Raw genomic sequence first — 15,699 nt, 5'->3', positions numbered from 1 at the left:
TTTCTTTTAGATGGTGTTGTAATGTTACAAATATTTGTAACATATTGCATATACAAACATACTGAAAATCAGCTCAAATGGCAAATCGTTTTACATTGTTGTAACTTGTAAGTTTTTAAAACTAGTACTAGTGGTTTTTCTCCCTTTGTTGTAGATTTTAAGATGTTATGGTGTATTTAAGTGCCTTGCTTCTTCCCCCGCAAAAGTCATTAATTTACAAATGCAGAAAGCCTTCAATTCTACTATTTCAAAGATTTTAGATGATTCCTATATCAATTTTATATATCTAACACAATGCAGGTTACCTTGTTGTTGGCTAAGATAGGATTATTGATTCATTAAATTGTAAACCAAGATAGAAGTAATAAAACTTTTATTTTGGGATGTTGATTAGCTCCAGAATAGTTTTAAGGAAATAGATATATATTGTGTTCATAGGGAAAAATGTAGATTTGCTAGTTTAAAATATCATTAATATTTTTCTACACAATTAAAATACATCCAGTCTGATTTTCTAGGGCTTTAGAATTTTTACAATTTTTTTCTTTCTTTAAAGTGGTTGCCCCAAATTAACACTTCATGGTTTTTTTAAATGTTGTAGACACTCTACAGGCCAAATATTGATAATATATTTGAATTAAACTGATATTTCATAGTAAAATCACAAACCATACACGTTTATTAGAGTTATTGCCAATAAACTCCCAATTAAACAGAAAAAAAAGTAATTTGAGTACCAGAAGGAAAAGAGAGAGTGGAAAGAAAAAAATATTTGAAGAGATGATAGTTAAGAATTTTTCAAAATTAATGAAAGATATTCACAGATTCAAGAGGCTCAGCAAATAAATAATACATTGAATACCATATAAAGACAGCCACATTTTAGACACAACATAGTCAAACTACTAAAAGTCAAAGATAGAATCTTAACAGTAGGCAGAAGAAAAAGTAAGACATATTTCAGAGAAACAACAATTAGAATGACAACCTGCTTCTCATCAAAAAGAAGATAGAAGGCTAAAACGATATCGTTAAAGTTTAAAGGGGAAGAAAACTGCCAACCAGGGAATTTTGTACTCAGTGAAACTAGCTTTCAAAATTAAATGAAATAACAACATTTTCAGACCAGAAAAAAAAAAAAAAGCAACTTGGAGAATTCAATGCCACAAGCCTGTACGACAAGAAGTATTAAAATTTCTCAAGTCAAAGAAAAACAATTCTAGGTAGAAGCCATTGATCTATAAGACAAAATGAAGATCATAGGAAAGGGTATATGTGGGTAAATATAAAAACTCTAAATTTAAAACAAGTTACTATTTAAAGCAACAACAATGTACTGTGGATTCGTAACATGCAGAAGTAAAATATATGACAAAGGGAATTTCCTGGCAGTCCAGTGTTTAGGACTCTGTGCTTTCACTGCCAAGGGCCTGTGTTCTATCCCTGGTCGGGGAATTAAGATGCTGCAAGCCGCATGGCCAAAAAAGCAAAATAAAATAAATGACAAAAATAGCATAGAAGATAGGAGCAGTAAAGGGAATTGCACTGTTAACTGGTTCTTACATTATGTGCGATATTGTAAAGTACTAATTCAAGTTATACTGCAATAAGAATGTATATTATAAACTCTAAAATAAGCACTTAAATATAAAAAAATAGTTTATCTAAAAATTCAGTGGGAAAAGAATTGAAAGCAGGGTCTCAAATCTGTACACTCATATTCATAGCAGCATTAGTCACAATAGCCAAAAGGTAGAAGCAGCCCGAATGTTCATCAACAGGTGAATGGAAAAACAAAATGTAGTACATACATACAGTAGGATATTATTCAGTCTTAAAAGAAAGAAAATTAAATTCCGACAAATGCTACAACATAGATGAACTTTGAGGATATAATGCTAATTGAAAATAAGCCAGTCACAAAAAGACAAATACTGTATGACTCCATTTATATGAAATACCTAGAAGAGTCAAATTCATACTGATAGAAAGTAGAATGATGGTTACCACGGACTCAGGGGAGGGGTGAATGGGAAGTTATTGTTTAATGGGTATAGCATTTCAGTTTTGCAAGATGAAAATGGTTTTGGAGATTGGTTGCACAAAAATGTGAATGTGCTTAAAACTAGTGAACTGTACATTTTAAAATGGTTATAATGGTAAATTTTGTGTTATGTACATTTTACCACAATTTAAAAAATCTAGAACTTCCCTGGTGGCACAGTGGTTAAGAATCCGCCTGCCAACGCAGGGGACACGAGTTCGATCCCTGGTCCAGGAAGATCCCACATGCCGCGGAGCAACTAAGACGATGAGCCACAACTACTGAGTCTGTGCTCTAGAGTCCTCGAGCCACGACTACTGAGCCCGCGTGCCGCAGCCACTGAAGCCCACACACCTAGAGCCCGTGCTCTGCAACAAGAGAAGCCACCGCACTGAGAAGCCCGTGCACTGCAAGGAAGAGTGGCCCTTGATTGCCACAACTAGAGAAAGCCCATGTCCAGCAACGAAGACCCAATGCAGCCAATAAATAAATAATTTTTTTTAATTAGTAAAAAAAAAAAAAAATCTAATACAGAAGATAAAATGGAATAATAAAAAACACCTGGTTGATCCAAAAGAAGGAAGAAAAAGAGAAAAACAGGAAGAAAATCCAGATAGGACAAATAGAAGAGAAATAACCAGATTGTAGATGTAAATGACTTGGAACCATACCTGTAATTATGTTAAATGTAAGTGGACTAAATATTCTAATAAAAAGAAAAAAAATTGACAGGATGAATTTAAACAAACAAGCAAAAAACAAGACAACTATATGATGTTTATAAGAGACACTTTAATATAAAGATGTATAGGTTTAAGAGATAAAAGAATGGAAATAGTCTAGCTAGCATTTAAATAAGAAATAATACCTATCTCATACAAATTCTTTCAGAAAATAGAGGAAACACTTTCCAACTTATTTTACAAGTTCAGCATAATCCTACTACCAAAACCTGGTAAGAGCATGACCAAAACAAAATACCACAGGCCAATATCTCTCATGACCATAAATGCAACAGCTCTTAACAAAATGTTAGCCAAATCAAATCCAGCAATAAATGAAAAGGATAATAAATCACAACCAAGTGGAACTTATCCCAGGAATGCAAATTGGTTTAACATTTAAAAACTGACCAACCACATTAACAGCATAAAGGGGAAAAATAATTTGATCATCTGAATAGATGCTGGAAAAGCATTTAATAAAATTCAACATCTACTCACAATAAAAACTCTCAGCAACCTAGGAATAGGAAAGATTTTCCTCAATCAGATATAGGGTATGTAGGAAAAAAACCTAGAGCTAAGATCATCCTTAATGGTAAAATATTGGATATTTTCCTCCCTAAAGTCAGAAACAGAGGAAGAATATCAACTAATTCCACCTCTAATCAACATTTTACTAGCAGTCCTAGCCAGGGCAATAAGGCAAGAAAAAGAAAAAGTCATAAAGACAGGGAAAAAAAAAAAACAACTATCCCTATTCAAAGATGACACGATTGTGTAGCTAGAAAATCCTAAGGAATATCAAAAAAACTTTTAGAACTAATAAATGAATGTCTTAGTCTGGCTGCTATAACAAAATACTGGGTAGCTTGTAATCAATAGAAATTTATTTCTCACAGGTCTAGAGATTGGAGTCTGAGATCAGGGTGCCACCATGGTCGGGTTCTGAGAAAGACCCTCTTCTGGGTTACAAAATCAATATACCAAAATCAACCTTATTTCTATATTTCAGCAAGTGTCAGAAAAGAGTTTTTTTTAAAACAATAGTCAAAAGAGTTTTGAAATAGCAAAAACAAAATAAAAACAAAAAGACCCCAAGTACCTATAGGTGGACCTTACAAAAGACATGTTAAGACCTCTGTGGGGGAAACCATGAACATTTTAATAGATGTTAAAGAATAAATGAATAATGGAGGAAAATACCATGTTAATCGATTATAAGGCTCAATAGTGTAAAATTATCATTCTCTCCAGTTGGTCTATAGATTCAAAGCAATCTCAGTTGATTTTCACATGGATCATGACAAGCTAGTTCTAACATAAATTTTATGTGAAATTGCAGAAAGTGAAGAACAGCTAAGGCACACTTGAAGAAGTACAAGGTAGGAAGATTTACTCTATCAGCTAATAATACTTATAATAAGGCTCTAATAATTAAGATAGTATGGTATTGGTACAAGAGTAGACAAAAACTAGTGGATAGAAAAGGGACTCCCCAACCCCCCCCCCAAAAAAACAGATTAATGATAAAAATATCATTGCAGAACAGTGTGGGGTAATGATCTTTTGAATAAATAGTGTTGAGTCAATTTAACATTCATATGGGAAAAATGACACCGGAACCCTATCTCACACCATACTCAAAAGCCAACTTCTGATGGATTATGGACCTAAATATGAAAAGTAAAACAATAAACATGGCCTGACACACAGAAGAAACAATAAACATTTTTTGAATGAATGGGTGTATACATGGGATGTGTTATTCCAATTTAACTTCACTTATTCAATAAACAACAAAACCAATTTCTGTTGGATATGGACTTAAATATGTAAGGTAAAACAATACAGCTTTTAGAAGATAACATACAATAATATTTTCATGACCTCAAAGCAGGAAAGTCTTTCTTAAATAACACAGGAAAAGCACTAACCACAAAGGAAAGATTGATAAATTGGACTTCCTTACAGTTAAGAACTTCTATTAATCAAGAAACATTATTAACAGAGTGAAGAGGAAAGGCACAGAGGAGAAAGATTTGCAATGCATATAACTGACAAAGGATTTATATTCAGAATATACAAAAAAAACCTGCTATAAATAAATAATGAAAAGACAGCCCAATAGAAAAAATGGGCAAGAACAGGCTCTTCACTTCACATCAAGAAAATCCAAATGGCCAAAAACATATGAAAGGTGCTTAGCTTCCTTAGTAATCAGGAGAATGAAACACAGTGAGCAACTACTACAGACCCACCAGATGGCTAACAGTACAAAGTCTGACAATACCAACTGCTGGTGAATGTACAAGAAGAGCTCTTATTTATCGCTGGGGCAGTGGAGGGAGTGTTATTTGTGTAATCATTTTGGAAAACAGTTTGGCATTATTTTTTAGAATTACACATAAGGCATACCTATAACCCAGCAACTCTGCTCCAAAGTATATACCTAAGAGAAAAACACGCTCAGGTAAAGCAGTAGACATGTACCAAAATGTTCATGGCAGCATTATTTATAATAGCCCCCAGTTGGAAACAACCCAAATGTCAATTAGTAGTTGAAGGGATAAATAAATTGTGGTATATTCACCCAATGGAATGCTATATGCTGCACTAAAAGCAAATGAACTACAGCTGCACACAACGTGGAAGACAAATAATGTGGAGTGTGAAAGAAGCCAGACACAAAAGAACACACACTTAATGAATGATGTCCTTTATATGAAACCCATAACCAGACAAAACTAAGTACACCCCTGCGCCCACAATCTTCCTCCACTCCTGTACTTTTGAGATATGAGAAGAGCAGCAATAAAAGATAAATTTGAAAACAAGTTGAGGAATCATTCTTTTGCCCCCAGCCACAATCAACCCACTGCTAGAATATCTCCTGTTTGGAGCGATGACAAGAGAAAATGACTTGGAGGTTGAACTGAAGGAAATTATTGACACAGTTCTCTGATGTGGGGGTGGAAAACAATAGAGTCAGGCACCCTCTGTCAGGGTCCATTGTGATGGACTCTGTGACATTTTAATAAAGTCACTCAAAATTAGGGGACCATAATGACAAATTTCTACTGTTTTAAACCTTCACTGGAAACCTGGAGACCATGATGTGGGCTAACAGGTATGGTAATTTCTGGGGTGCAAGGTACAATGGGGCCATGCAGCTTTTGCAAGATTCCAAATAACAAATATAATTTAATTTGGTATATGTTCTTCCAGATTTTTTTAGGGTCCCTAAACATTTTTTGTTATTATAACTATGAGATTATATTACACACACTGCTGAACTTGTTTTTCCTAACTTAATAGGTGTTCAACACCGGTCCATTTTAATACATATAGATCTACTTCATACTTTGCAGGGAGACGGATATATTCATTAGCTTGATTGTGGTGATGGTTTTATGGGTACCTATAGATGTCAAAACTCAAACTGTACACTTTAAATATATGTGGTTGATTGTACTCCTACCTCAGTAAAACTGGGAACGCATTGTGCTTTAAATCTCATTTACTGGTTTCCCTACTTCACACTATAAGTTTCATCCATGCTATTGTATATTGCATCATTTCTCAGTGCTATGTAGAATTCCAAGGTCTACACCCACCACGGTTTACTAGCTCACTTCTGCCTCCTGTTCACCTATGCCATGAACAAGGCGATGATAAATAACGTCCTCCTTGTCTTCTTACGTATCTGAGCAAACTTTCTTTAAAACATGTTTCAAGGAGTAAGATTGCTGAACTACGTGCCCAATGCATACTTAATTTTACTGAAATCTGCCTGCTTATTTTGCTTATTTTACAGAAGGGCTGAGCAAGTTTCCATTCCTGCCAGCTGGGCCTGAGAGCTCCCAGTCTCTTCACTTGGATTTCTGACCTTTCACGCTGCAATAGGACAGACTGCACGGATGTAGGTTCCTGGCCCCACCCCCCTCCACACATTCAATTTGGTATTGATTTCATGGTGGCTGACAAATAATTGTTCAGTGTGTGACACACGGCTTTGGCCATTCCCTAGCATTTAAACGATGGAATTTCTATTTCCACTGGTTTCTTAAATCATGTTTTTGGGTAGAGGGGCAGGTGAGAGATGGGAGCTCTGTAGCCTGTCTTTCCACAGCACTCCCTGGAAGCCTTCAAAGGTCCCACCTACATGAAGGAACTGAGCCCCTGTGCTTGGGCCAGTGTTTTAAGCTGCAAGGAATGTGGTGACTCAGCTGGTCGCCCAGGGACACCTCGGTGAACAAGGCCGAGGGAAGGAAGTCATTACACAGACAGCTGGGCTGTAAAAAACAAAAATACTCCACACACCAAGCTTCACAAAGCAGTGTGGCTGTGTGTCCCATGACTCAACGGGACTGCTTCTGCCACATGGCCTGCCAACCCACGAAATGTGGCCCCCAGCCCACGATACGTGGCACCCAGCTCAGAATATGTGGCACTCAGCCCTCACTCCCTGCTGGCTGCTCCTCCAGCCGCTTGGAAAGCTGACTGGGTGGGGACCTCGGGAAAATCCATGACTGTCTTCTTCTTTCCACCCTCTCCCATTGCTTCCTGCATCATCTCTTTTCTCCTTGCTTCTTCTTCTTTAATTCTCTTGCCCTTAAAGAAATTTAAAAGTCTGGAATTTAATATTTCACACCAGCAGGAGACTTGGCAGAGACACAGCAAAGTCCTAACACTGGCCCCCTAGGAAGGCCCTACTGTGTCAGGAGGATACCGGCAACAAGTCATATCACCTGCACAAGGCCCAGAGCACAGCAAGAGAGGCCAGAGGGAGACAGGCCAGAAGCAAGGGATAGAGACACCAAGGTAGAGGCAAGACCATCAAAGATGTGGACATTCTCACCTGCTCTTCTTTATTGGAGACCTACTGTGTGCCAGACCCCATTCTTGGGATATATCAATGAAGACAGTGAGTCATGTCTTCATGGGGCCTACATTCTCAAAGGAAGAGACAGATAAACATCAAATATCAGAAATAAGTCAAGTATATAGCATGTGTATGGGTAGTTAGTGCTAACTGCAAAAGATCAGAACAGGGAAAGATGGACGGGAGTGGTCACGGTAGAAGGTGACATCTGAGTGGTCCTGAGTGGGTGAGGCAGTGAGTCACGTGGGTGTCTGGGGAAAGAGCCTTCTGAACAGAGGAAACCTCCAGCGCAAGGGGGAGTGTGCCTGGTGTGCTGAAACATCCATGAGGATGTGACCATGGTGGCTGCACAGTGAGTGGGGGGAGTGTGGTAGGAGGGGACAGCAGAGAGGTGGGAGGTGGGAGCGATTGGAGGGTCTTGACCAGAGATCTAACCAGAACTGACATCCCCCTATCAGATGGCTTTGACCGCTGAGAGTCCAGGGCAAGTGGAGTGCAAGATAAAAGTGCCAATCTTGCCAAAGACGTAGAGTTTATGAAGTTGATGAAAGTGACGTTGAGTACAAGTAGAATCACACAAAGCATTGGAAGATGAAGGCCCGTCAGTGTTAGAAAAGGACAGTGACAGGGCAGGAATTTCAGAAGAATAAGTAAGGGCTAGGCTGCCAGTGCAGGAGACATGGGTTCGATCCCTGGTCCGGGAAGATCCTACATGCTGCAGAGCAACTAAGCCCGTGTGCCATAACTACTGAGCCTGTGCTCTAGAGCCTGCAAGCCACAACGACTGAGCCCATGTGCCACAACTATTGAAGCCCATGCGCTCGAGCCCATGCTCCACAACAAGAGAAATCACCACAATGAGAAGCCAGTGCACCACAACATAGAGTAGCCCCCACTCTGCACAACTAGAGAAAGCCCGCGTGCAGCAACGAAGAGCCAACACATCCAACAAATATATAAATTAATTAAGAGGAGGAGGAGGAGGAGGAGGAGAAGTAGTAGTAGTGGTGGTGGTGGTAGTAGTAGTAGTGGTAAGGGCTAAGAGAAGGTTTGGGGAAAACCAAAGAAGCCCAGAAGTGATTTTTGATAGTTGTGCTTTTTCAGAAAATGCAATGCTCCATGAGGGATGTCATACCATGCAATCTATACCCTGGTCCCAAATCATTTATTCTTTAGTCATAATAAAAATTAGGATAGACTGGCATGCACAACCAAAATTGTATTAAGTATCAGATAATAACATTCCGTTCAGTATACTTTTGACTATATATTATTGGTTTCCTTTTCTTCATATGCAACAATGCTTCCCACTTTACCAAGTTGAGTAAAAATTAAATGAGAGCATTCACTCACTAACACATGCAACTAATACTTATTATGGGTCTTTTTCTAAGTGACAGGTACCAAGTGAGGGTCTAGGGTACAGTGATGTGCAAAAAGTACCCTCATGAAGATACAGCATTCATCAAATAGTATATATAAAGTTCCCATAGAAGAGTAAGATGAGAAAGCATATGATGTTATGAGAGCCTACGTAAGGGAAATTTAACCTAGCCACAAGGTGTATTAGTTAGCTATCACTGTGTAACAAATCACTACCACCTTAGACTTTAAACAGCATACATTTATTATCTCAGTTTCTGCGAGTCAGGAGTCCGAGCATGGCTTAGCTGGGTTCACCTTAGGGTCTCTCACAAGGCTGTAATCAAGGTGACAGCTGGGTTGCATTCTCACCTGGAGGCTCAACTGGGGAGGAATCAGTTCCAGGTCCCCTCAGGTTGTTGGCAGGATTCATTTCCTTGTGGCTGTAGGATTGAGGACCCTGGCTTCTTGCTGATTGTCAGCTTCTAGAGGCCACCCTGAGCTCCTTGCCATGTTTGCTTTCTCTATACGGCTGTTTACTTCATCAAGTTAGCAAGGAGAGTCTCCAGGGCTAGTCTGCTAGCAAGACTTTTATACACCATAACGTACTATGAGAGGTGACATCCTGTTAACTTTGCCACATTCTACTGGTTAAAAGCAAGTCACAGGGACGTCCCTGGTGGCACAGTGGTTAGGAATCTGCCTGCCAATGCAGGGGACACAGGTTCAATCCCTGGTCCAGGAAGATCCCACCGGCCATGGAGCAACTAAGCCTGTGTGCCACAACTACTGAGCTCACATGCAGCAACTACCAAAGCCCACACGCCCGGAGCCTGTGCTCTGCAACATGAGAAGCCACTGCAATGAGAAGCCCGCGCACCGCAACAAAGAGTAGCCCCCATTCACCACAACTAGAGAAAGCCTGTGTGCAGCAACAAAGACCCAACGCAGCCCCAAAGACATATAAACAAAATTAAACTATAAAAAATTTTAAAAGAAGCAAGTCACAGATCCCACTGTCACTCAAAAGGAAGGGGTTACACAAAGGCATGAAAACCAGGAGGTGGGAATACAGGGAGTGACCTCGAAGTCTCTCTGCCACTGAAGACTTCCCTGAGCAAGGAACAGTGGAGCTAGAATCTAAAAAAATGAGTTAACTATATGGACAGAGGAGGGAAGCACTGTCCAGGTAGAGAGAACAATGGGAGCAGGACAGTACATGTAACATTTACAAAGGATCCAGCACAGTGACTAGCAAGGCTGTATCACTCTCCTGCTCAACAACATCAATGGCTCCTCACTGCCCACGGTTTTGCCCCATATTCAAGGCCAGACAGGCCATCTCCTTGCACTCACTTTCTCTCTCCAGTATCCATGGCTTCACTCACCACTTCCACCGCCCCGACCCTCCCGTATATACTCCATCTATATATAATCCAGCATCAATTGATCTCTAAATAATATTTTTGAGCATCTATTATCATTCTATTTACGAACAAAATCTAAATATTTTGAACATCCATGCTAGACCCTCCTTGAATTGCAAAGCATACTGAGACATGACTCTGGATGCCAGATGGAGCGGAATGGGGCTGGAAAGTATATCGAAATAGAAAGAGGAAGAATAAGACGTCCTCTTGCTGAAGGTCCAGTTCATGGGACAGCTGGTAAGTCCTTCAGGAATTTTAGAACACACAGAAAGCTCCACTTCATGGAGTGATTAATGATCTTTCAGTATTCTTCCCTAGGCTAGAAATCACAAATGGACTCCAAAAGAGTTCAGTCAAACTGACGTTTTTCCGGGAAGGACAGTTGGAGCTGGGAACTGCCCAGCCGCAGCCCACACTGCCAGGCAGCCTGGCCAGGCCGGGCCAGTCCTCGGCCGGCACCAACGGCGTGGTTGGCAGCAGTAGCGGACAGCAACGGAAGTCTCCTGCCCTCCAGCCTAGGGATCCCTGACCACAGCCAGAGCCTGTCCCTGCAAGGCCTGGGAGAAGAGGCCCCAGTAGCACCACAGCCTTAGCCACATAAGCAGGGAAAGGGAACAAGGAAGGGAAAAGCAACCCAGGTGGCAGCCCAGAGCCTGGCTTCCTCCAGCCAGAAGCCGCGGGAGGGGCGGGGCGGGGGCGGGGCCGGCGGTGGGGGCGGGGCCCTGGGTGGGCCGGTAGCGGCGGGCGGGGTCGGGTCCGGGCTGCTTCCCCAGCCCCACCCCTTAGCCCTGGAAGGAGCAGGCCTTGGGTGCTGCAGCCCTGGTCCTGGAACCGCTACCTGCCCAAACCTGTGACTGGGGGCTGAGTCTCTGCAGCTGCCTTGGAGGTCGGTAGCAGGCTGGATCTAGGGGCGAGGGAAGGCTTGACATCCCCTGGGTCTCTCCTCCTCTCCCCCCACCCCCATCATCCCTAGTGCCTACTCCACATGGAAGCCAGAAGGCTTTTTCTCAATACCCATTACAGCTTCTTCCTTTGCTTTGAGGGCAGAGGAGCCCCGCACTCCCTCCCTCCACAAACACACAATATGATTCCTCCCCCGCCCCCTACTCACCTTGTCACACCCTCCGTCATCAAGACTGAACTATCCCCAGATAGCTCTGCCCCGCCTCCATACAAACTAGTCAGTACACCTGGAACACCGTTCCCACCCTTCTTCATCTAACTAATTCCAATTTATTTTTCAGGCTTAGATAGATATCTACTCGGGAAAGCTTTCCTTGACCCTCCCATCCTGCTACCTTACATCACAATTGCCTGACTGCCTGTCAGTTCTTCTTTCCCTTCCCCCTGCCCTCACCAAGACTGTGGGGTCACTGCAGCATCCCCAGTGCCTGGCCCAGGCATGATGCTCTGAATGTTCATAAACGCCCTGTCTGGTGGCCCTCTACCATCCTCTATACCGCTGCCTGGATGGGACGCTCCTGCAGTTACTCCATGTCTTAGAACAGCAGGTCCCAAACTAGAAAGACTTTGGTGTTGGGGAAGGGAGCTTATTAAAATACAGATTGCTGGGCCCCACCCTCAGAGTTTCTGATTCAGTAGGTCTGGAGTAGGGCCTGAGAGTGTACATTTCCCAGGTGATGTTGCAGCTGCTGGCCCAGAGGCCATACTATAAGAATCATGTCTTACCACCTACAGACTGGGAGAAGATATTTGCAAACGATGCAGGGCTTAATTTCCAAAATATACACACAGCTCATACAACTCAATATCAAAAAAAACTAACAACCCAATCAAAAAATGGGCAGAAGACCTAGACATTTCTCCAAAGAAGACATACAGATGGCCAACAGGCACATGAAAAGATGCTCCACATCGCTAATTATTAGAGAAATGCAAATCAAAATCACAGTGAGGTATCACCTTACACCAATCAGAATGGCCATCATCAAAAAGCATAAGTGCGGGTGAGGGTTGGAGAAAAGGGAATCCTCATATAGTGTTGGTGGGAATGTAAATTGGTGCAGCCACTATGAAAAACAGTATAGAGATGCCTTAAAAAACTAAAAATAGAGTTACTGTATAATCCAGCAATCCCAGTCCTGGGCATATATCCAGAAAAGATGAAAATTCTAATTCAAAAAGATACATGTACCCCAATGTTCATAGCAGAACTACTTACAATAGCCAAGACATGGAAGCAACCTAGGTGTCCATCAACAGACACATGGATAAAGATGTGGTATATATATGCAATGGAATATTACTCAGCCATAAAAAAGGGTGAAATATTGCCAACTGCAGCAACATGGATGGACCTAGAGATTATCATGCTAAGTGAAGCCAGTCAAAGACAAATGTTATATATCACTTATATGTGGAATCTAAAAAATAATACCAATGAACTTATTTACAAAACAGAAACAGACTCACAGACATAGAAAACAAACATAATTATCAAAGGGGAGAGGGATAAATTAGGAGTATGGGATTAACAGATACATATTACTATATATAAAACAGGTAAACAACAAGGATTAATTGTATAGCACAGGGAACTATATTCAATATCTTGTAATAACCTATAATGGTAAAGAATCTGGAAAAGAAAAAAAAATATATATATATATAACCAAATCACTTTGCTGTACACCTGAAACTAACACAATATTGTAAATCAACTATAGTTCAATTTAAAAAAAAGAGTCATGTCTTAGAGCATCAGTTCCTTCACTGGTAAAATAGGATAACTACTGTCCCTCCTGTACTAGGTTTTGCGACAATCACGAGACAATGCAAATGAAAAACTCAGCATGTTGCCTGCACCCAGTAGGTGCTCAATAAGTGTTTGCAGTTGCTACCAGGAGTGGCCAGGAGACACACCAGGCAGGGAAAACATGAGCTGGGGCAGACGTGGGAAAGGGCCCAAGCAGGGCAGCTGGCCTGGCAGAAGAGGAAAGCCCAGCACAGCAGCCAGGGAGTCCAAGTTGCTCTATGGAAGCAGCTGGGAGCCACACATAGTTCTGGAGCAGGGCACTGACAGGTGGAAGCTGCATGTGGCAACATTAAGCAGGAGGCCATTGCAAACCCCATGTGCTGAGTACTCCTTGGCTGTTTGACCAGGCATAGGGATACCAGATTCAGCCAGGAAAAATAAAGGATAAATTTGAATTTCAGATGCCAAAGAATATTTCTTTTAATATAAGTATGTCCCAAACATACTTACACCAAAAAATCTTTTGTTATTTATCTGAAATTCAAAATTAACTGGGCATTCTTTATTTTTATTTGCTAAATCTGACCATCCTGGCCAGACATCAACTGCCTGCCAGGCAACCTACAAGCCTGCATCCTGGAGGGAGATGGTGCAGGTTCCTCTGCCTCCCTTCCCACGTTCACCGGGGGCCACCAGGAGTGGTTGAGGAGCTGCTCCTGCAGCCAGTCTTGCTGCCCATGACAAGTGGCCACAGCTGCAGGCCTGAGCGAATGGGTCCTCCCACTTCATGCCGGGTTCACCCAGCAAGAAAGCAGTGGGACACAGTAAATAATCATTGGCTCTGTGACTTAAAGCACCTATGGCTACCAACTTCCATAAAGGAGTGCCCCCTGCACTGATGGGTTATTCCAAGAACAAACAGTGGTGTAAGCGCCGCCACCCCACCCCCCACCACCGGTGAGGGAGAACAGAACATTGCCTCTATCCTTAACCCCAGAAATGGCCAAACACAAGCGCTCATGTTGCTCGCACGCTCCAAGTACGCCTCAGAGATGGTGATGCAAGCTAGGACAGGGTGGTCCCTGCCTCCTTCATCTCAGCTGGGTGTTAGGACAAGTCATACTAGAGGCTTCCTGTCTTCCCCACCCCCATAAGCATCAAATCCCAGATGATTCATTGTTCCGGAAACAAGCCTGTCGGAAATCCAATTTCTGCAACAATCTTTATATCAACTTTTTTTTTTCTCTAAGAAGAAACAATGAAAACAATGTGTGCTCCATTTTAAAAAAAAATGTGCTAAACATTGTTGAACACCTAGTGTGTGCCCTGCGCTGTCTTCAGCGTTTTATTTAGCTCTGTAGTTCTCAGCCTTGGCTGCACATTACCATCACCTGGACAGGTTTGTTTGTTTGTTTTAACCCCCACACCCCAGATATCAGTATTTGCCAATGGCACAGTGGTTTCAATGTGCAGCCAAGGTTGAGAACCACTGATTTAGTTCATTCTGTTTAATCCACACAATAAAATCCTGCAAGGTAGATTTTATCTCCATCTTGCAGATGAGGAAATTGAGGCTCAAAGAGGTAGAGTTACTACTGTGGCATCTGTAGCCATAATCTCTGATCTCTCCTTCCTTCCCTCCCAGGCTCCCTTAAAGGATTCCTGATGTTTCCAGTGTTTCACTGTCGAATATAGTGGTTATATACAATGCTTCCACAGACATGTTTGTGTCATGGCTCTGCCCTCTGGCCACCTTGAAATAGCTCTGCTCCCAACAGGGCTCTTCTGAGATTAACAGCCAGACACAGTCCTGTCTCAGGACTGACACCACATGACTTTTGCTAAAGCAATGACAACTGAGGCCAGTCATTCCCAGCCAGGTCCTGTCATCTTGAGTCAGAACAATAGCGGCCACCTCTCACTCCCCACCGCCCAGTACTTTCTGAGCCTGTTTGCCATTGCATCCCACCCCTCCGAACTTTTCCTGGTTCCCTCCCTCTTTACAGCAAAATTCCTCATCTCCCGACCTTTCTCAGAGCATCATCTTAGCAGGAGCCGTACATCCTCACAGGTTGTCGGAGACGTCTTTGGTCCAGGACAAGCCACGAACCACAGCTCCAAAGGATAAAACAACTGCCTGACCCAAACCTCGCCCGGGGCTTGCTGGTCCATCAATCCTTCAAATCTTCGCACACCTGGGCTTACCTGTTTCCCTCGCGCGCGTGCGGGCGGAGAGAATGCTCAGCTCGGCGAGAAGGCTTGTCATCGCCTGCCCTCCGCTGGCGGGTGGAGGTATTGAGCCCGCTTCCGCTCCACCAGTGCATCAGCTGTATGGAATGGAGAGCGGGCATTTATTGAGCTCCTGCTGTATGTCAGAACTAAACTGGAAACTGGGGTATAAGGATGAACGCGACCTGCTCTCACGGAATTCAGATCCAAAGAGGCAGGCAATAATCAAATAGTTATTGCAGCGAATATGAAATTACAACTGTGGGCTATGTGAGTGTGTGTGATACGAGGGTCCGGTCCAGCCTTCGGGC

This window comes from Hippopotamus amphibius, chromosome 12, assembly GCF_030028045.1.
Source record: "Hippopotamus amphibius kiboko isolate mHipAmp2 chromosome 12, mHipAmp2.hap2, whole genome shotgun sequence".
NCBI lineage: Eukaryota > Metazoa > Chordata > Mammalia > Artiodactyla > Hippopotamidae > Hippopotamus > Hippopotamus amphibius.
This window is presented reverse-complemented; position numbering follows the sequence as displayed.